The sequence below is a fragment of the Anser cygnoides genome, chromosome 16 (genome assembly GCF_040182565.1).
Source record: "Anser cygnoides isolate HZ-2024a breed goose chromosome 16, Taihu_goose_T2T_genome, whole genome shotgun sequence".
In the NCBI taxonomy this organism is placed as follows: Eukaryota; Metazoa; Chordata; class Aves; order Anseriformes; family Anatidae; genus Anser; species Anser cygnoides.
The window spans coordinates 13,446,100-13,468,794 of NC_089888.1; the positions used below are offsets into that span (position 1 = coordinate 13,446,100).

At 42.4% G+C, this 22,695-nt stretch overlaps 1 long non-coding RNA gene across 2 annotated transcripts in view; it reads left to right on the forward strand.

Annotated features, from left to right (window-relative positions):
- The window catches only part of LOC106043483 (uncharacterized), a 162,221-nt gene that overhangs the window by 121,213 nt on the left and 18,313 nt on the right, over positions 1 to 22,695 (forward strand). For both annotated transcript variants that reach the window (XR_010825210.1, XR_010825211.1), the window contains 2 exons: positions 15,377 to 15,503; positions 19,006 to 19,097. This is a non-coding gene — a long non-coding RNA (uncharacterized lncRNA). The remainder of the gene's footprint in view (positions 1 to 15,376; positions 15,504 to 19,005; positions 19,098 to 22,695) is intronic.

The window sequence follows — 22,695 nt, forward strand, 5'->3', positions numbered from 1 at the left end:
TAGTTGCTGGAGACTTGCAGAATCTTGATGGGCTCTGGCCAGATGAGCTCTATTTGATGATATTACTCCTGTTGAGTTTTACACAAATTTCTCTTTATTACTGTCATTTCCTCTCCAAGAAAATCTACAGGTATCGAGAGTCTGGGGCCTGCACCCCTGGCCCACCTGAAATCTCCAGCATTTGAGAGGTATCTAGGTAATTCAGACTTAAGAAGGACAAAGAAAAGAATAACTCGAGTAGTGGTGAGAGAGGGAAATGGCACTTACCTGTTTAGGCTTTGGTTGCGAAGCCCAGGTTCCCTGACGATGAAGGCTACCGGGTTAAGCCTAAAAACAGAAAGTAACTAGAGATAGAAAGTGCAAATGCCAGTGCAGACCTTCTGGAGCCCTTAAATGAATTTCTCAGTGCAGGGAAGTACTGGAGTGGAAACGGTAGGTACAGTTAATAGTTCAGCACAAGTTGTTATTTTCAAAGATCAGGGCATATTGCTGGAAAAGATAAGTCAGAAGAATAATAAGATCTGCAGGGAAAGGCTATTGTACCTAAGCTAATTCTAGTCAGGACTGAGAACTGAAGGAACAGAAGAAAATGCAAGTCAGCCCTCAGACACCAGGAGGGGAATCAGGCTCCCCAGTACATGGAGTGCTTGTTTATAGCCTGTGTCGATCTCTAAATATCATTTCTTTATTTGAACTGTTCATACAGTGAATCTGGCTGAAGCTTTATAAAGCTCTTCTTGTGCAAACCAGTTGAATCCAGTCTCAGACTAAATCAAAGTTCTTACAGGTACGTTAATTCCCTAGGAGCTAATGAATCATCTGATGTAACACAGGAAACAGAAAATCAGACTTTATCAACTCTTTGACAACAAAAAAACACTTTGAAACATACATACCCTGCCCGTTTCAAAGAGACTGGGTAAGTGATACGGTGCTAGAACACAACTGAACAAGTTGTACAGAAATCTTAAGATGTTGGGTAAAGCAAAGTTTGGGAATGAAAAGCTGCAGGTTCTCTTGAGTAGCCTTTGCTGATGTAATCATGTGTGCACATTGAAGGGTGCCGGCAGAGCTGTTCTTTTTCTTCACAATTAAAGCCCAAGGCCGTATATTTGAGGCTTCTAAGGCCGTTCCTCAGGCTTGCTGTGAGTGCAGGCACCTGAACTTCCTGTAAGTTCGGACGTGCAGGACTGTGTGCTGGGTTAAATCACGCGGCAGGAAGGGCTATCTGCTTCCCTGGGCTTTGTGCTACGCTTGGGCTTCAGCTCTGGGTTGCAGCTGGGCAAGTACCTTCAAGCAGCGTCCTTTGAGCATCACCGCTCCTGCTGTGCGGTACCATGGCGCTTCCCTCCCCGGCTCAGCTGCTCAGCAGATCGTAGTTCAGCTGCATCTGACATGTGGGGCGATAGATCAGGAAGAAGATCATACTGCAGCTCCGTGCATTCATGAGCTGGTGGTACCTCTGCAGACAGCGATGGTGTCCAGATGTGACAGGCAGCTTTGAAAATCTCAACCTCCAAGATACCAGAATTTGGATCATAAGATGCTTTTCAAGTCTCTCTCTTCCCCCCACCCATGCTTAGTGTGCTGAAATTTTGGACCAAGCCGTATGGAGCAGCTTGTCCTTCTGTCTGTGGACTGCCTAGCGTTGTGGGTTCTCAGACCCCACTGGTGTCACTGGGGATCAGAAATAATTACAGGAAGTAACCAGAGCTTTCTGAGACAGTGGCTTTGATTTTGGATAGCAGTTAACTTGTTTTTTGTCTTTCTCATCAATACCCCTGGCATTTCAGATTAATAATCTGTTGGCTAAAATTTTGATAAAAGAAAAAAGACCTTAAAGTTCTCACACAACTTTTACCGTGAACCTCTTTGACCTTTGAAAAAGAGATTCATAACTGTTCTAAAAAATATTTTCCATTTATACTCAGCTCACTTCCTGGTTCTGCCTGGGAACAAGAAGCAGGAAGCACCATAAATCTTGTGAAAAAGCCTGTTCTGGCAAGCTTCCTAGCCCAGTTTTGCTGATCATTGAGTTTTGGATCATTTGGATAAACTTCATGTAAGTAGCCAAGCTCATGTGCTTCTCCAACCCATTTGCAATCTCCAAATCCTATGAAGCCAACTCGTTGCTTAGTCTAGGCAGCCTGAACTCTGCCCTTTCCTGCCCCGCTTTCTTTCACGCATAAAGCACGGTCTTAGGGCTGCTGTGTTTTTTTGGATGAACTTGGTGCTAATGTGACTGAGAGTCTTACAGCCAAGTATAACATGTAGGCGTCATGCAACCTTCCTTCACACGGCTTTGCTAATACCCCCTAATCCTGTCTGGTGATACCTTGGGCTGTTCGGAGACTGAATTAATCCTGCGCAGAGCTTACCAGTTACATGAAACCACCACAAACCCTCCGCGTGGCGGCACGACGCTTGGTTTGAAGCTAGCAAGATGTTCCCTGTGCAACAGAGAAAGAAGGCTTGAACCCCAAAGAGAGAAGCAGCTCACAAAAGACGACCTGGGAGTAGATTTTCCGATTCCTCCTCTTCCCCTCTCATGGTGGCCCAGGGCTCCGTGCTGAGGTAAGGCCGGCGTGGCAGCAGCCGGGGAGCACGTTGCTCGGGGCCGCACGTACAGGTGCAGGTGTAGTCAGTACCCTCAGATGTTTGCTCAGCAGCGGTAATGGGGTGCTATTATTCCCTCGGGCATTAGGTCCGTTTTAGTCTGCGAACATGGTGTTTGATGAGGGCAGCACAGCACTGGCTGACAGAGGGGTCTGCTGCCTGTCACACCTTGACTTGTTGAGCGCTAACACAGCCCGGGGATCACAAAGCTGTCATTACAAAGCATTAGCATGAAAAAAGGAGCACTCCTCATGTTTTGGCATGTCACACCCAAGTGACAGGGAGCACAAATACAGTCAGGCACACAGAACAGTGCAAGTCAACGTCGGCTTTGACAATGTTGGGCACCAAGGCTGTCACTCCTTTGACACAGCCCCTCCTTCCCCCTACCCACGCTGCCATTCGCAACAGCAGCTCGCCCACCGCTTTTATTTCTGCACAATGTGTCAATAATTACTTGTCAGGCCTCTGCTTATAGTCCTGGGATGCTGAATAAACGCTTATTATGCCTGAAAAATGTTGCAAGCTTTACCATAAATCTTGTGTTACAAATGCACACAATAGGGGCTATTGACACAGCGGCAAACACTCGCATTAACATGTAAAGTCATGCTGCCGAGAATGGAGTTTGACAAACTAACTTGCAGCAAAGGAGTTTGTTGACCTTTTCTTTGCCTTCCTGGCAACGGGACGAGGTTTGTGTGTATTAAAAACCCAGCTGAATGGGAGATGAGAGGGGATACTAAACATCTTCCTGTCTGGGCTGCGAGAGGGAGGGTGATCTGTATCTGAGAGCACTTCAGAGTTGCCATTATCGGATATCATCCTTCAAATATACAGGAGCTACGCAAGCATTTGAAAGCTGAAGTTCACTGTATTTGAATTCAGTAGCCCACAGACTTCTCCCTGTGCCTGTTTGCCCAGTAGAGGCCCTAACTGGAACGTTATTTTGGGCTGGCAGCTATTCATGGCTTGCCCCTGCAAATTGCAACTCCTCAGCTGTTTTACTGCTTTGGGTTTCAGGTTGCTTCTTGCAACAGGCTGGGGGGTTGATTTAGAGGTACTGGAATAAAGTACGAAAGGTGTTTGTCAACTGTACAGTGTTATAAATTCAGCTCGGAATAAGAGTCTTTAAAAGAAGTTTTAGAGAAGTGGTAATTGGGGCCTGAATTCAAACACTTACTGACGCCTTGTAACTGATTTTTTTTTTTTGTGTCTTGTCTTGTTTTGCTTTGTTTTTAAGGTGTGCGGGGATCTGCCCTCTCTGTACCATTAGCAGGGACAGGTGAACTTCCCTAGAGCAGGTTTCTACCTGTAGGTGAACTAAACTACCCCCTGAAACGTTCCATTGCTTTCCTTTTGTTTATAAGGTTTTGCATGGTTCTCTATTTCATCTTTGAAATGTTCTTGTTTAGTTCAAGCCTATTTCTTCCTGCATTCAGTGACTGAAGATACTTGTTTAACCCTTTCATGTTTTCAATATTCTTCCCTCCACAGATGTTTTCTCTCTTTTTATATCTCCTTCAACTTACTTTTTTACTCATTTTGGCAATGTAAGCTTAATTTCTTTTTTATTAGCCAGTTTCCTGTAAGCTTTCAGTCCTAGATATCCTATCTGGATCCAGTGATCCAGAATTGGTGTTTTTGAAATGCTGGAAAAGAGTATTTTAAAGGAAATGCTGCTTAAATCACAATATTATCAAGAACATAGGAATAGGAATTTCCTTTGGTTACAGCCTGTACAAAGAAAACCAGCTTTTGTAAGGAAAAAAGCTTTTGTTTTGCTTTTAGGAAAACCTGAAGCATGGAATAAATTTGACCTAAACTCAGCAATCCAAAAACTCTTTGGTAAATACGGTATATGTTGTATATATAAACGAGGGAGCTACATGCATGTTGTGGTACACAGACGAGCATATAAAGCCCTGTGTACCAACCACAACCAAAATTGCCGAAGTGTTTATGTGTACCTATAGAGCGTTCGCTTTACTTTGTAAAGTCGGTTGGATGTTAAGCTAATCTCTGGAAGAACCACATGGCCTGGATTCGTCCCACCTGATTTGGGCTCTGGCTCCCCAGTGGTGTAAATCAACGTGAACCTGTGCTGCTGCTGTCCCGCTCCTCCCTCCGTGCAGACACACGTGCAGCTGTGGGTGCCCGCATCCTTCCTCCTTTGCGGCGGGTCAAATGCTCAGTGAGTTGCTTTGGGGAGCTGCTCTGGCAGCAAACTGTTGTTTTTTTGTATGATTCATTTTCTTTTGTTGTAGCTCCCTGACTTGGTTCACTGCTAATTCAGAGAAGCATGAGGGAAGGGTGATAAACACAATGCAGGGAGGGAGGAGGGTTTTAGCTTTTGCAGCACTTCATCTTTAGGCACAAAGTAACTCATCTGAATTAGAAGGCTAGTTATATCCTTGTCCTTATCCTTTTACAGGAAGTAAAAGCAAAAAGCCCTCATTAGAAGACCTCTAAGATCATAGGTTTCCCTGAGATCTCTCTACTGAGGGGCCTTCGTTCTGGTGATATTTGGCATAATGAATTTTCATCACTTTTACCTTAAACAGAATGGTCAGCTTTCTTTTAAGTTATGCTGATCTGTTTGGGATAAATGCACTACCTGCAAATGTTCTATCACAGTAAATGAGGTTACTGGATTGCCCTGTTGCTGCTTAGCAGTGAACTAGGACAGGCACTTCTGCTTGCTTGCAAGGAAGAGGGATTTTTCTCTTTTGACTCTCCCACTTCCTCTGTCTTGCTGAGAGCACTTAAAACTCTGCCTGCCGTGTCCTGTGGCTGTGCTGAGCTAACCCAAATCCTGCCCAGAGCCCCAACCCTAATGCTTTCTGATAGTTAGGTCTTTCGTAAGGTCTGGGGCTAGCACGCACAGAAGGAGGTGTAGCAAGATCAGCTGTATGTACCCTAGATTTAGCGACTTCTGTGAAATCTCGGTTTATCACAGACTCACAGAATTGTAGGGGTTGGAAGGGACCTCAAGCACTTGAGGTGGAGCTCTGTGTATTTCCTCTCCCATACCTTTTTGGTGCCCTCCTTGTCCTGGAAAAGATGGCTTCCAAATATAAATATATATATGTGCGTTTTCCTCTTTGAAATCTGCAGAAACTTGGAAAGGTGAGGGCTGATGAGTAACTGGCAGCACAGAGAAGTTGGCTGAGAGCTCCCTTTGATTTACCTGACACTTAAGAGAATACCGTGTATGCTTAATATTGTAATGTCTGTGGCTTTTTCCTCTGATCCAGTGCACAGTAATCACTTCAGTCTTCTAAATAGGGAATGAGGTATAAAAGACAACACATCTAGCTATGCTTGTTTGTAGAGCATTGTGTTAAATTAAGGTATGTCTGTATTCCATGAATCCACATAGGTGATAGGTGTCTCACCCTCTTTTCTCTGGTGGCAAATGTTTAAACCACTTATCTGCATTTTACTAAACCTGGTTGATGCTTGGTTGTGTGTGTTTCTTTTTTCTTTTGGTCCCCCTTGCACTGAGTCTCCAACATTATGGAAAATTGTCAGAATCTTAACAGATGAATTCTTTATTCACGGACAGATGGATATGGCAGCCTGTCTTCCCATTGCAGAAATAGAAGGAGCGCTGGAGCAGAGCACTGAAACTGTTCAACTGAGAGTTGCTTTCAGCATGAGGGATGGGGAGGGAACGGGTTTTGATTTAACTTTGATTGCAGCAGAAACTTTAAGAGGCAGCGCTTAATGAGAAGCATTGGCACTTGGCCTGGAAGATAAAACCAAGCCCACCTCTTAAATAAATAAATAAATGCTCTCGTGTTTTTTTTTTTCCCAAATACAAGTGGTCAGGAATTTAGTCTCACATACAAAAGTTTCCAACTGAAAGGCCTCCAGTTCTTGGGCTCTGCAAATGTTTATCCCTGCTGGAGTTATCAAGATGTTGACAATTTAAACTGGGAAGCTTTTTCTCTACCTTTTTCCCTGCGGCTGGTTCCAAAGCTAATCTGCTACCATTAGAAAAATGAGAAGAAACAAAGAGCTAGTCACTTTGTTTTTTGTTCTTAATTTTTCTTTTCATTCTACAGTTTCTGCCTCTAGAGTTGATTGCAGGTTTGTTTCAGGGCTGCATTCTGTAACAGAAAACCTCTGCTTATAGTTCAGCAAACAGAGCCTGTGTTACGGTCCTGCCATTTGCAAACAGGGTCCCGATGGACGGAGATGGGCTCTTTCATGATTTTCGGCCAACTTAGCTATTCCAGCAAGAGTCACTACTGTAAGAGTAGTTACACTGACAAAACTTCCAGACTGTAGTTTTGTCACTGCTTATATGACATGGCCTTTTCCACCCAAAATAAACATGGTATAAAAAGCTAAATAGTTGCCTAATAGCCACTGTCTCCTATAGAGGCTCCTGAGATTCTCATGTGAATCTGTGGGTGGAAAATGGGCACAAGAATAGTGCTGGTAGTTCTCCGTGCACAGTGGCATGCTTTGTCTATGACCCCATGAAAAGTCCTTTGAAAATACTGTATTTCTGAATTGGATCTCAGCATTCACTTTAAGTCTCCTGAGGTCCCCCAGTAGGCAGCTTGTAAGGGTCTCTGGAGAAACCTAGGGGCTGATCCTCTTCTTTATTTAAAGATTAAGAAAAGAGGGACTGTAGAAAGGAAAAACTCCATCTCTGGAGGTAACATGATCTATGGTGTATTTGCAGCGCCTAAGAAAAATGCCCTGCTGGTATTGCTGTTCAAAATCCACTTTTAAAATAGAACTTAATCATTTAGTCCTTGGTCTTGGCCTTATTTCACCTTTTTAAATCTCTGAAAGCTAAGATTTTTACGTGGAGTATCATTATTGTCTTAATAACAGCTACTGAAGTCTGGGTCTCTATAATCAAACTGTTAGAAGATGCTTTTTTTTTTCTCTAAATCATGTCAGCATAGCTAGAAAATGTTACCTTGTTGTCAGACCTGGCGGTCCAGTGCTGAGGCTAATATTCCTTGATAGAAGATACTGAGATGGGGCAAAATCAAGTTTATTGACAGAACCCCAATAACAAATATAATTTGGATGTGGTACTTAGAGACAGGGCTTAGTGGGTGATGGTGGTAGGGGGATGGTTGCACCAGGTGATCTTGGAGCTCTTTTCCAACCTTAATGATTCTGTGGTAATTTGTGGAGAGACTGGCACTTCATTTCTGGAATACTGGAGTGAAATGCTTTATCAGGTTACTGAAGGGTATAGAAGCAGCTCTCCTCTAAAACCTGGTAGGAACTGGGGAAGGCTCTGAGGCGTCAAAGGCACGAGGGGTGCTTTGCTTGGGGACAGCAGTTTGGGAGTAGCTGGGTTATCTAAAGGTTGAGGAGCTGTCTGATCTCATTCACTTGGGAATTCTGATTTGCAGTGATTTGTTCTTGTCTGCTCTCCCACCCTCCTTACCGCAGGTTGGCAATCTTAACGTTTCAGATTTGTGTCTGGAATGGAGCCTGTGTATTACCACCAAGCTGAGGCCTTTGGTTAAGACATTGTAGAAGGTGCCCGTGGACAATGCTAATCTCCTGTTGTAGAGGGCAAGTATCGCCCGGTAAATTCAGGAAAATGCTTCAGCAAGTGCAGGTCAGGCACCCATAGCATATCCCGGCAGAGCCTGGATTTGGCCTTGTTTTTCCTGTATGCTTGCAGTAACTGATGGGGAGTTTCTGTATGAATTAAAGCAGATGAGTGATAAAGTACAAGATGAAGAAGGGGAAAAAAAAAACATGTTCTTATTTGTCATAAGCATCACTGTGAGTCAGCAGCACATGACTGTGTCCTTCAAGGTTACAGCTGCGGGTGAGGACAACAAGCAGGACTGTCTGTCTGGGCTGAGGGCGAGCGCACGTTTGCAGCAAATTCCCTGTCCTTATCTCGTGCCCTTTATGTCTCCCTGGGGAGGATGGTGACCTTCTAGCTCCTTTTCTTGGAGGGTGGATTTTGTTTTGAAAACATCCTCTTCTACAGGACTTTCATAGTCAGTTGGAGTCAATTTTGTGAACCTTACTTCTCGAAATGTACCAGCAGACCTGTTTGTGTAATTTATAACGGTGAGCAATCTGCTAACTATGGAGCGCATTAAGCTCTCTGCTGCTGCAGTGTTGTGTAGTGTGCTGTTTGTTTTCTGAATTTATTTGTCTGAATCAGATCTAACCACTGTGAAACTGAAAACCTCAAGTTTAAGTGCAGACTACTATAAACTACTGTTTTCCAGTCTCTTGTACTGACGTAACATTGCTGCAGGGCAAATGCATGTGTGGTTCCTTCAGATTATAGTTCTGTCCCTTTAACTGTTGAGGGCAAAACGTACTGTTTTCACTGGTTTGTGAATACCAAACCCAGTGCCTATGACTTCTATTAGTAGTGGAAGCTATATTCTTTTTGGAGAAAGTTATCTGCTAATGCAGTCTCTCTGCAAATAAGCTTTCTGGCAGAATGCTTTTATTTATCTCAGCCTCTTCCCATGCTGAGCTTCAAGCATCTCTCGTGCAGGAAGGGTCCTTAAATTTTATTACAGCTTCTCAGACGTTCTGGTAGTGGGATGGGACACGATCTCTCTGTAACATGGCTTCTTTCTTTCTGAGAGTTGCTGGTTTTTTTTTTTCTAAGACTGGCCTTCCAAGCCCTCTGATTCTGAAATGCAACTTCCCTTGTTTGCTTTGACAGTTGGCCTGCACATTCCACTGTTTTTTACTGGCAGGTGATGATTTTAAATGGCTTGTCCTTGGCCTTTGAGTCTATGACCATTTGGTGATGTGGGCTTGAATTGCTTCTGAGTGATAAAGGGCTTCAGCCCATGTCTCCTAACTCATGGGTAACCCTTCTGAGTATAGACTGTTACACAAAAGCGTGCTGTTGTCATGAGCGCCTCCTCCCCATGCCATGTTTTCAGAGCTGTAGTTGACTGTTTGTGCTAACCCCAGTGTTACTGGTACCTGTTGAAGAACACTCAAGGAGCAGTTGCTGTGTAGGGCTGCTTCTGGTGCTGTGGGCCAGCAGTGCCTGGCAGCGGGTCCTGAACTATTTGTGTACGGTGAGTAAGTAGCAAAATGCAAGTGCATAGATGGAAGTTGCATGGCCTGCTTTTTCGGCTAGATGCCTACATTCTAGTGCGAGTGAAAGTAAGTAAAGACTCTCCAACTTTTCTTTCTTTCTTGGATAACCAGTCCATTAGATTAGGAGAAAAAGAAATGATGTGATAGGCCCTAATTTTAGTGAGGCTTTTGACAGTGTATCTTATTAACAAAGTAGGAAAAAGTGGTCAAGATTAAGAGACCAAAAAATAGATGAGTATTTGGGGCAGTGGAGGGGTTGCAGACGTTTTATTAATGGTTAAAAAAGGTGTGATGTCAGACTTGGAGGGCATATCAAAGGGATGGTTTTGTAGCTGACTGTCCTGGGCTCACATATGGTCAACATTGTTACTAGTATCTTGGACTGTGCACCAAAAAGATGAAGTACGAGATTTGCAAATAAGAGTGAGCTGGGAAGGGCTGCAGATGTTCTTTAGCATGATGCTGGAATTCAAAACTTTCTGATAAGTAGAAGAGATATTTAAAACGAAGAGGCTGAATTTCAGGAAAGCCAAATTCAAAGTGTCATGCTGAGACCTGGCAAGTCAATGGGAGGGGAGAAAAGGATGTGGAATTTGTAAAAGTTCTGAGACTGAAAATGAGTCAAGTATGTTGGGTGGTAACAAAAAAGATGTACCTTCTGGTACATATTTTTAAGAGTACCATATGCAGAGCATAGGAGGTGGTTACCTTTGCTGTATGTAAGAAGTTGATAGAAAGAAAATGTGGATTTTATTCTCCGTGTCAGATAGAATAAGTCAAAAAGTACTTGGACTCAATTACTACAAAATTGCACATTGATTTATGTAATATATTAAGGAAAAATAAATGGTGAAAGTTACGACGCACTGAAAGATGTATCCAAGGTGGCTTAGAATTTCTTTCACTGTACATTTTTAGCAACAAATTAGATTGAAATCATCCAGGAATTGTGTTGAAATATTTATCCAACTTGTGCAAGGGGAAGAACTTGCTGACCTTTTGAGTCATCCTTTTCTATGATAATCTGTCTCAAAAAATCAATTCCTGCTATTTTGCCTACAAGAAATTCAACTTTTAAAATTCTCATATGCATAAAGCTGTTTTTATGACCTTTTTCATATTTTTTTGTTTACATGTTTTGTTTGATTTTTGTCTGATGCTTGTAGATGCATGTAGGCTTTAACACATGCACAAAGCTTGATGGAGAAAGATATTTTCATATATTGAAAATATTAAGATTTCTAGAACATTTCTTCTACTACTAGAACATCTACTTCGAAGAAAGAAAACTATTTTTGTCAAACGCATTCCATAAAATTTGGGAAAGGTCATTGTAAAATATTCATTTTGGTATGTCTGACATGTTTTGATACCTATCAGTAATAACACAGGGAGAGATTAATGTGGAATTAAGAGGGAGGAGGAAAATACAAATGTTATTTTTTAGAAGTCTGGGTTCATGTCACCAATTCTGAACAAATACGACAAAACCGCTAGTCAGTGCAACACTAATCATGTCTCGGACAGAAGACCTAAGTGTGAGAGCTGGGGTTTGAGCATGCAGTTGGCATGTAGCAGCACAGAAAACCACTTCAGGCCATGTTGCTCTTTGTGCCAGTGCCCAGGCTTTTTGATGTGGCTGCCACATGTGCACAGCCTTGCCAGGACCGAATTAGGCAAACATTTCGTTAGAGAGAAAATTGTCAACCACTACTTTTACATGATTCCAAGAACAAATCCTTCTCTCCACCCTACCCCCACTCCCAATACTGTTATTTGGTGGGAGCAGAGCTTTCTGGGTAGAAATCTGAATGTTTTCTTGATCATGTGAGTAACTAGAACTGGCAAGACGCATTTGAAAGAATTTTCCACCTCGATGACAGCAGCAGTGATGGCGAGACTTGGACTTCTTGGGACCCCAGTGAGAGTTTTGGGTGCTCGGTTCCTGGAATGATAGGCAGGCTTCCTGGAGTCTTGATGATGTTGTCAGACCTCAGGTTAGCTGTAGAGATGGCAGCAGGAAGAGCAAATAAATCAGTTACTGACACTGTGTGAGTCATTGCTGGGTATCCATGTTAAATAGCACTTCCTCGCCCTTCTAGCAGGATACGTGACCTCATATGCCCACGGGAGACTATCTGTTGGATTTGTTCCATTTTGTGTAATTTTGAAATTCATGAAGTTCATTGGAAGGATTAATTATGTATAAGGCATGTGTCTGCATGTTCTTTTCATCTGTGAATGTTACCCTACATGCAGTTATTAGGGGCCTGATTGGACTGAACATTTTGACAAGAATTCAGTGACAAAAGGGGCCCATTAGTCTTTGAAGTCATGGGCCAAGGAAGAGGAATGCAAGTAACATCAGTAATGACCTCATTTAACTCATGACAGAATACAAGATAATCAGGGAAGGTCATTGTAGTGCCTGTGTAGTACTCCGTGTGCTGCACTGCTCATGTTTCAACCAGTCTGTATTACAGCTTTAGTGAATGCTGAAATCTTCTTACGTTCAAATATAAGAAGGGTGGACAGAACAAGACAATAAAAACTGGAAAGACCCTCCCCTCCTTCATATACCTACAAGTGAATTAGCAAACAGCTAGAAACAACGGAAGACTTTTTATCTACTGAGATTTTTTTCATGGAAAAATTAATCTTTAGCTAAAACAGCTATCTTAAAAAAAATATTGTAGAAAATAATGTCTTTTCATCATAGCTACAAAGCAAAAGTACCTCATTGTTTAGTCAAAGCTGAAAACCTGTGGGGACAAACACTATGTTCAAAATTGCCAGGGGAGAAATATCTATTTTACATTAATAGAACATTTCTGTGAACCTCTAATGCAATTACGCAGCTAGTTTTATGAGCAGCAGAGTATTCAGTGGACAACATGGAAATATATCTCCTTTCTGCATAACAGCTACATTACAAGTAACTAGAATTTGGGGAAAGAAAAAGTAAAACAATGCAAACTCTATTATCTGTTTCATACTCTTTGCCCTCTTATGACCCAGATTTTGGAAGAGACTTATGTAAAAGTACAATAATGCCATAAAACAGAGAATCCTTCAAGTATTTTTGTCCTAGCGGGAGAGAGAATGACTGGAAATCTCTTGGAAGAAACCTGCGCTCAGAAGAAGCAATGCTCCCTGCAGTCCTCAGAGATTTGGGTATTTTACAAAGGGCTTGGGGCAGCCTAAACTTTCTGTTACTGCTGTGGATCAGCTTTAACTGTGTTTGTGCACGGACAATGCAAGCAGTTTGCTTTAGGTGTTTGTAGCTTGTTTTCTCTCTTCTGTTTTGCTTCTTAGCTGTGTCTTTTCAACAGTCATTTGTTACGGTTTCACTTGAACTTTGCAGATATCTCCAGTCAGGGTGACTTGTCAACCAGATGTACAGACTGCTGTTTTCTCAGATTTTTGGAATGCTCTGCCATCAACACAAGAATGGATATTTCCTTTGTTTAGCCCTTGTTGGGAATTTTTTGGACACACAGTCCTCAAAGGCCTGATTTCTGCAAACAACTCGAGACCGTGCCATCAGCTTATTTCTCTCCCATACGGAACCGGCTTTCTGCCGGTGTTTTAAGCAGCAAGCCACCTGATGGCCAAGGCTGCGTGCACAATCCAGGAGGTGTGAACACATTTACAGACGACAGCGAATCTGCATCTGTGCAGAGCCGGGATTCATTGGAATTGAAACACCTCCACGTTGTGTCTCAGAACTACAAATACCCATTTAGGAAATAAGTAAGCCATCCCATTATACTCTGAGTATGCTGTAGTTAAACCAGCCGAAGCACAAGATGATGGATATGATGTAAGGTCTTGTTTACGCTTCTGCACAGCAGACGAGGTTATTTGGAAATTTGCGTGCTTTTCTGATTTCTTCATGCTGTTGGGTATGATGTAAGTGCCAACAGCAGTAACCACGACGCGCTTCATGTTCTCCATTGATCTCCTCAACGCGGCGCAAGTTTCAGCACAGTGTTGACTAAACTTTGTGGATCCCTCTTTGGAGTGCATTGATCGCTGGGCAGAACACGGTATGGACTTCACAGGTGAATTCCTTCCCTTGGTACTTCACAGTCAAGACTTTTTGAAAGGGACATTTTTCATCCCCACCCCTAAAATATTAAGCAATGCTACAAATTTTAATTCCACAGGTCTGCTTGAATCTCCAAACTGTTGACTCTGATTTCACAATAGCTGGACGTTTGAAAACATTCAAGTGTGTAGAAATACTGTTAACACTAATTTAAATGCCCCGCAGTCAGGCCTTGCAGTTGTTTTCTTGCAACACGTGTCTCATAGCGCTCGTTTTTTTACTGGAAGCAAAACAAGCGGGGTAGTGGAAAACATGTGACTCTGTCTGTTATTTACATCCCCTTCCACCCCCACCAGCCAACACAGTTTGAACATGAAAGTCACTGCAGAGCAGCAGCCTATAAATATTCAGAGAAATCCAAGCAGGGCAGAAACGTTGCAAAAACCTTGGACTAACAGTGCACAGGCCCAAAGAGTTCGGCCTAACCACTGCTGGCCGGGGACACAGGCTGAATTCAAACAAAGACTGATTGTAATTTTGTGGTTGGACATGAATGTTTTGCACAACTCTGATTGAGGCCACTTTGAAAACTGGGCCAGGGTTGTAAAATAACCTATTTACTGCAGTATGCATTGTATCTGAAAACACAGGGAAGCCTTGTAGATTCTAACTGGGCTTGGTAGGGACCTTATGGCTGAAAAACTTTTCTGTCTGTGAGGAGCCATGTGGGACTGTGCTTATTTTATTTGTTGCCTTTGATTAAGTGACGCAAAGTGGATTAAATGCAAAGCAAGGAATTGGGCATTTTTCTACTTCTAATTCCAGTTTTCCCATTGATTTTTTTTTTCTGTGACCTCTGGCAAGTCACTTAACCCCTTGGCCCTTTGATTTCTTACCCAAAGAACCAGCGTAAGGCTGCTCTACTTAGAGAACTTGCTGTGACGACTAATGAATTAATGTTAATGAACTAATAATTGTAAAACCTAAATTGTACACAAACAGCCTTATGTTTGTGGTAAGTGATAGAGGAGGCTCATGAGTCTGTGCAGCACTGCCTGTGCATGACTAAGTCATCTTCCATTGATCTGCTTTGGAGCCTCAGTTGAATGCACATTTGATCTTGGGGATTGAACTTGTGACCCGTGGCACTGGCACTGGGATGACCTTTTGCCTGAGGCAGAATGCTGTGAACTGGAGTATGCAGGTGTGGAAGGATACACTCTGGCTCTTTCTGAGCTTTCTGCAATGGCATAAGTGCCTGGTGTCCATTGATTTTGGTGGAGCTCCCTCGGAGCCTCTCTATAAACTGCTTTACAAACCCATATATACGGCCAGGACCTGGGAAGTGGCACTATCAGACAGCCAGCTGCACCTGAAATGAGATGAAACCCTTGTTCTCCCGCCTGGTGCTACCGAAGGAAACTCAGGCATCTCAAGAACAGTCTCTGATCTAGCTAACGAAGAGAGAGAGCGAAGGCTTGCTCCTCACTCCTTGTGGGATGAAGGCATAAACCATCTCACTAAGCTCCTTCCAGTGAGTAAGTGGATTTGTGTGCCTACCTGAAGTTGTCGATTAATCTTTTCATTAGACATTTTTTTTTATTACTTCCATTCTTTCTGTTATGTCTTGCGCAGCAGATCCCAGTACCTGCCTGCCCTGGAAACCAGAAAGGCCTGAGATTTGAACGAGCTGTTGTCTGTACAGATGGAGCCTCAGCTGAGGGACTGCTGCTCCTCTTCACCATGCTGAACCTCGCTGTTGGTAAGCTGAGCAATCCACCGCTGCCAGGCATCGCCATGTAGTAGTCTCCTTTAGCCCTTTTCCAGTTGTTTTGAGATACGACGGAGAACCTAATAAAAATCGCTGCTTAGGCAAGAAAAAGCAAGTCTGACTAAATCCCAGTGGCAAAGGCAAAAATGGTGGGGGGGAAGAGGCATGTCTTGTAGGTAATTTATTATAACAAATTTGCTTTGAGATGTAACTTTGGCTTCTTTCTCACCTGTTTAGGGCCTAAGTGCTACAAATCTGCTCTGCTTGATTTGCCTCCATATATTTATATGTCGTCTGTGTGACTTCCACACAGAACAAGCCATGATAGAAATCTTTCATTTAATTAAAATTGATTTTAAAATTCCCTTGATCAATAATGAGTTAAAATTCATCCCAGCAGTGATGGGAACAGCAAACCTTCTGAGAAAAGCTTTCAGGCCAGTGGTTTTGGCTCTAGAGACTGGGTCTTGCCTGAAATTATCCCTTTCTTGGCTCCAGTCTCCGTGGTGCTTGGCACGTTATGGTTTACCCTATAGCCCAGCTTGTCAGCCACCCATATGAAAAGCTGAGACATCCAGGCTAAAGGTCTCTTTCTTATTCTGCCTTTTTCAGCCCAGACGCTTTCAGCATCAAACTCCTTTATAATGTCTGTTGCCTTCAGGTTGGTACTGCCTACTAGGCTTCAAAGTAAAATGAGTATTTTGTGGAAAATGACCCGATATTTCTTCTTTGATTTCTACACCACAGTCTATCTCATCTTTTTGAAGTGATCATGCAGTTGGAAAAATGGGACAAGTTATTAGTAAAGCAATGTTTAACAGCTACATTTAAAATATTGCAAAAGGGTCATCCCTGCTGCATTTAAATTTTATTCCTAGGCAGAATAAAGACCTAAAGCAAATGTGTATAATATAAAATAACCCTGTTTGTGTAACCTTTCCTTACAGAAATTTTGAAGATTAATAAATATTGGCTTCAAATGACAGTAATAGTCTGTTTTTCATACTCCAGGGTGCTTCCTAATTAATTGTCTCAAGCCTTCACTGAGAGATACTTTACTAAAAGTGCTACGATCAAGCAAAATTAAGAGGCTGGAGTACTCATTTGGTTCTGCTACTCTCCTGAGAGCTGGTCCCATACCAGCGTATGAGCACTTTGTTCCTGATCCGGCAATGGGAACTGCTTGAGTTCCTTTGAAACCACATTGACTTGAAATAACAAATTAACCCCAGCGGTCTGATAGCAGGATTGGGGCTCTCATTAACTCCGGACTAGAAAAAATGCAGAAGGTAGCATCAGCAGGCTTATAAATAATAATAAAAAGTCAACTATGTAACTAATGTGTAAATAATAGCAATTTACATAAATGCACACCGAGTAAAACTGAGGTGCTGTAAAGAGTGCATTGAACAGGAATTACTGAATATTGGTCCAGGCAGATGCTACAGCATCAAACAGGAGGGAAAAGAAATGTCAGGTATACCAGTAAGGACTAGTGTGGTCTTTGATCTGGTGGGTACGCTACCATTTTATCCCCTAGTTAGGGGAAGGTGTTTTCTTGAATGGCCAATTCATTTTGTGTTGAAAATACTGCGAGATGATTTGCTATTCTTTGCTGTCTTGTAGAAGTATAGAATAACAAAAGATGCCATGATGATAAATTGTTTTGGGAAGCAGAGAAACAGGCACCCCCCTGAGTATTGGGGAATGCATGTAGAAAATAGTACAGTGTGATAATTGCTCAGTACAAGATAATGCTACAACATCGAAAGTATTGTGTAAAATTTTGGACACTGATATTGGGAGTCTTTCTGCTATTTGAAAGAAAATTTAGACATCATCTTCATGTTAGTAGAAGTAAGAGTTTCTTAATAAAAAGGGATTTTTAACCCTAAGATATTACCAATCTTAAGGAAAACAAACAGTTTAATACCATGGGAAGGGTAATAAATACCATGAGAAGGTCTTTAGCTTATATGTCTATCTAGAATCGGGCCTTGAACGATAATAAATAACACTTATTGCAACCGCTGTAGCACGTCTATCAAAAGGTCTCCAAAGCACCCTGTTCATTACGCGAGTCGCAGTCACACAGCGTGCCGGTGACGCGGCTGGGGGTGATGGTGGTACCCGTGTGACACCCGAGGAACCTCAGCCTTACGGGTGTGAAGCCACTTGGTCAGTGCCTCACTGCAAGCTGACGACAGCACCGGGAGTAGACTGCTGGTCTCCCAGCTCCCACGCGCTCACCTCTAGACAACACTGCTCTGCATGAAAAAATCCTTTGGCTTTTTTATTTTCCTAATACCTATCCTATCATGTTTTTACAGAGTCAGTAAAGTAGCCAAAACTTACTCTTTTTATTTTATGATGAGAAACGTTTTTCACAGCTCTGCTTGGTAATAGAATTAGATGCTAGATGCTTTTTCAATCAAGTGTGTTGTGATTAGGGACTTGTTTTATGCTTGCTGCAGCCCAGTTTCTCTGACCAGCTAGGATGCAACGCAGAAAAATTTCACTCTGCTCCACAGGTGGGGTTCTAGGCCATCCTGCATTGTGCTACCCTGAATCTCAGGCACTGATTTTGTACTGCACGATGACTGGAACTCTTGCTTTCTAGTTCCCTCTTCTCCCTTTTGCCTTTCTTTCTGGTCCCCAACAAAACTGAAAAACTATTGCAGGTAATGCGTTCCGACTGTTGATTTCTTCTGCTCATCTTCTGGAATTATAGCAAGATCTTCTGAAACAATCAGTAGGATGAAATGCAAATGCCTTTTTCAAATTAGGTTATTTATATTAAAAATAAAATTCAGCAGCTGTCTGAACTTTGGTTTTCCTGGGAATGGTTCCTTCTGAGGGAGCGTGCTCTGATGGGACAGCATAAGCAGTAGTTTATTTCTTGTGGGAGGAAGGCAACTATTGTGAGAAGAATGGGAAAAAAATTACTGAGATTTTTTTGTCTTTCCACTGTTCCAATACAGTATTCCACAGTGGAATTTAAGGCTGTGAGATCCTTGCTAATAATGTAGTTCTAGTGACTCTGCAATGAAATGTCAAAATGTTAATATAGTCATCAAGGGCTCCCGTGCTGCCTCAGCTATTTAAATCTCTTTCAGAAAGAGAGTTCTGATCACAAGAGCAGTTCCTTGCTTGGAGTTTAAATGTGCTTTATTTTCCGTGAAGGCATTTTGGAACCTCTACCTTCCTTCCTAAAGACGTAGTTGGGGGAACATTTGCCAACTTAAACAACCCCCCCTTTTCCCTCCTCTCCCATGCACCTGCTATTTGTTTCTCTGCTGCTCCATACTTGTAATTGTGCCATTACATTTGTTGCTCATTGCCACAAGGGAACTAGGTGCACGAAGCCAAGATAATTTAAGGGAAATGGCAAACAGACAAATTTAATTGTTTGAATTTTAATTTTGGTCAGTATGCTAATACATATGTACTCAAAACAAAACAAAACAAAAGAAAACACCTTCATATATTTCAGGGTAAGGAATGGCCAGTGCATGGATTTCCAAATATTGGGAAGAGCAGGTCTTCTGAAGAGCCAGGTGGCACCTACCCATCATGCGGAGCTCAGTAAGTCCTACTTCAGAGTACTCACTTGCTGTGAGTAGCCACCACTGCATTTTGGGGGAGAAATTTTAGACCTGTTTACTTGCTGTCGTAAGTTTATGACTGAATATAATTTTAAGCTTCCTAGGAAAGTTCATTTAAAAATACGGGTTTTGCTCTAATAAAAATAGCGTATGTATCATCTTAGCTATAGAGAAACTGTGGTTATTTCTTACGTTTAATTGTATTTTGATTGGAGATGAAAATGGACAGTGCTTCCCAGAAGAAAGCCTGACCCTGCACCAGACTAGCTTGAAGGTAATTTAGGGATTATAGTTTGTGTTTTCTAAAACAATTATCTGTTATGTGGAAAATTCAGTTTACAGAAAGTCCACAGAATCGTCCAGAGAGAGAGATTCCACTATTTCAATCATCAAACAGTTGGCTTACTTGAAAGACCTTGTTGTCTTTGTCTTGTGATTCCTGCCTCTGCCTTCTTACAGTGCCAAAGGCATGGCAAATCATTTGGTTTGGTGTTTCTGGAGTGTGTAGTGTGTCTGGTGTGCTGGGAAATGACTTGCAGAGCATACCTGCTTTGAAGGTAGAAAATACAGACAATGACTTAAGAAAGCTGAAGGAAAGGAAAAATTACAAAACAAGCTGCTGCTGCTCTTCTAGTGCATCCTTCGCAGTGGTATGACTGGGTCCTGGGACACACCTTGAGTTCTGCTACCCTCTGGAGTTCTCTTGTGGTTGCCTTTTGTCTCTTCCTCTCAGGACCCCCTTTTGTCTCTTCCTCCCAGGACCCTTTTGACCATCTGTGGTTTGTGGAGAATATGAAAGCTCCTTCCTGTGTCCAAGATCAATAGCTTTAAAAAAGAGCACGAGAAGCCACTAATCATCTTTTCCACCAGGCATGATTAATTTTCTGAAGTGCTTCAGCTAGTTTGCTTTGAAGTCCCATTATTTATTTATTTTTAGCAAGTGTCCAGAAGTTGAAGGCCCACCCACGTGTCCTGCAGTAGGCTGGGGCTGGCGAGGACTCCTCCAGAGTCTGTGTTGTTTGAATGTGGGTGGGCCATGGTGCTTTTTGGAAAGCTCTCCCAGATCCTGGAAATAAGATTTCAAAAGCCAGTTGAGAGGTTTCCCAAAGCACCCTGGCTTCAGTGAAAAGTGGTGCTGCTTTCCTGTCTGAATCTTGGATGAAGAGAAGAAGGAAAAAATGTGTGTGTGTGGGGGGGACCAAACAGCCACTCTACAAACTTAAATGTGATTCACTTCTTCAGCTCCGCTCCAGCTGAATAAAAGACTGACTGAGAGAAGCTGTGTCCCCACAACCTCCTCTTTACGTGAGTAAATAAGACATTCCAGCAGTGCTGAGGCAGGGCCAGTGGAAAGATTTTTTTTTTTTAAGTTACTAAGTCATCCACAAATCCACCTGGTCTCCCTTCCTGTTTCTGCTACGATCCATAGCAACACTGAGGGCTGCGATTCCTGCAGCGTTGCTTGCTCAAAGAGAAATTACACATAAAGCGCAGGAACGGTTCCCCTGGAGCCCTGAAGCTACACAAATTCAGCACTGTGTCCTTTGCAAGTACAAATAATGGTTGTATTGCAAAATGGGTGATGTGGTATTGGCTCACTCAGAGACGAACATGCCAGCGTATTGGAGTGGATACGTACATGAGCCTCAACACTGCTTCCAGTTGTACTTGGCCAGAGTTGTCTAATCCATCTTTGGCACTCAGAGATGTGCACTTGTACCCGAGCCATAGATGGCTGAACTGTAATTGATTTGTTGCTCAGCTTGCAGGTACAAATAAAGGCAACATACATGTGTTTTGTCCTTTGCACAGATACATTTCTAATCATAAGGCATTGAAAATGTGTTACATTGCAAGTACATATCAAATACACATCCTACTGCTCTAAGACTGTCACTGAATGCTAGTTAAGGAAGGCATCCATGACCTGTTGTTGGGAGATCCTTCTTCAAAAACAGGGCATGGCTGTCATTTATTTACGTACTAGATTTGCTTATTTTTTGTTCATGTGCATCTCTTTCAGCACTGCAGAAATGCTGAGGCTCTTTCAGAAAATCTGTGTTCTTCATTCTGTGGCATTAGTTAGAAGGGATGTAAATTGTAATGAGGAAGCTTGAGCTGGCAAAGTTTCTTGCCCAAATGTATCAACTTTTGAATTTCTGGGCATCTGTGCTCAATATGAAGCACCTGCTCATGTAAGGTATGTTCTGTAAAGATTGGATGATGGCCCAATTGGAAAGGAAGAATTCCCACATTTGAGGAAAAAATACCTGTTGAAGGCACAGCAGCGAGTGAAGAAGTATGTGGCTGTGCAGAACAGCTGAGTAACAGGGCTGGGAAGAAGGCCTATACAGCAGGAAGGGAGAGATGTACACAAGAAATTAAAAAGTTGTGTAGTGATTACAGTAAACTGTTAATGTGCAAAACAGAAGAAAGTGGCTCCCTCTGTGTTTCTGGAAATGCAAAATGCATTTCGTGCTGTCTCTTGAGGGTGACCCACTTACAAAGCAGTTGAATGATGACAGTGGATTTCAGTGAGGCTAAAACTAAGCAGACACAGCTGTAGACATTTCCATAAAGGGAATCTCCCAGGAAATCAGTCAGTTATGGAATCCAGGCTTTGTTTTCGGTTAACACTGGATGCAATTTCTCTTGATCTTACTGGAGATGTTTTTTTGTCAATTGAGTATAAGAATCATGCTTCTTTTAATCCATTCTCCTTTGTTTCTCTCTCATCCTTCACATGGAAAGAAGTTGTTTCTGTTGTATTTTCCAAGACGGCTTTTATTCTCCTGATACGGGATGAAATCTATTCTCTGGGCTCTTTGTGTTCAAGGCTTTCATAGCTAATGCTCATGCCTCTGGCATCACCTTCCTCATGGCTGGACTTTACGGGACAGTCATGACTGATACAACGATTGGTTGTATGCACAGAAACCACAGTTTTAAAGTCCTTGTAAGAATCAGGTGGCAAGGGATAGCCTTGCTTGAATGATGTGGCAAGCAATATGTAAGTATTTCTAGATTTTTTCACATTGAAAAAGAAAAAAGATCTTAGTTCTTATATTGGGTTTCCATGTGCTGGTCAGCATGAAACAGCTTACTGCATGATGGCCCCTGGTCTCTGTCCAGGTTTACACACAGCTGGTAGGGTATTAATTTGGCTGGTATCCATAAAAAGGACGTAAGGTGAAATTCTGGGCCCAAGGAGGAAAATGGCAGCATTGCTAAGTTAAGGCTCAGATTGTCACTGAAGCTCCTTATAGATTCATTGCTTAGGAGCGGGTGATTCACAAACTAGCTGTTAGTGCAGAGACTGCTTTACTCTGTTAACTCCAATTACTTTGCACTTTCTTAGTTTCGAAACAGGCATGGGATTTTTCTGCCTTAATTTAGAAGTGGGGAAAATATTTGCTTCTGGGGCTATGACCTTGTACTAAATACAAAGTTTCTTTCTAATTCAAATACTTAGAGATGAGTTACAACCCCCTAAGGCTCACCAAGTCCCCCTTGTAAAGAATGAGGCCATTCATGTAGAGAGTGGGAGAGCAGAAGCAGCATGTTAGCCTTTACAAAAA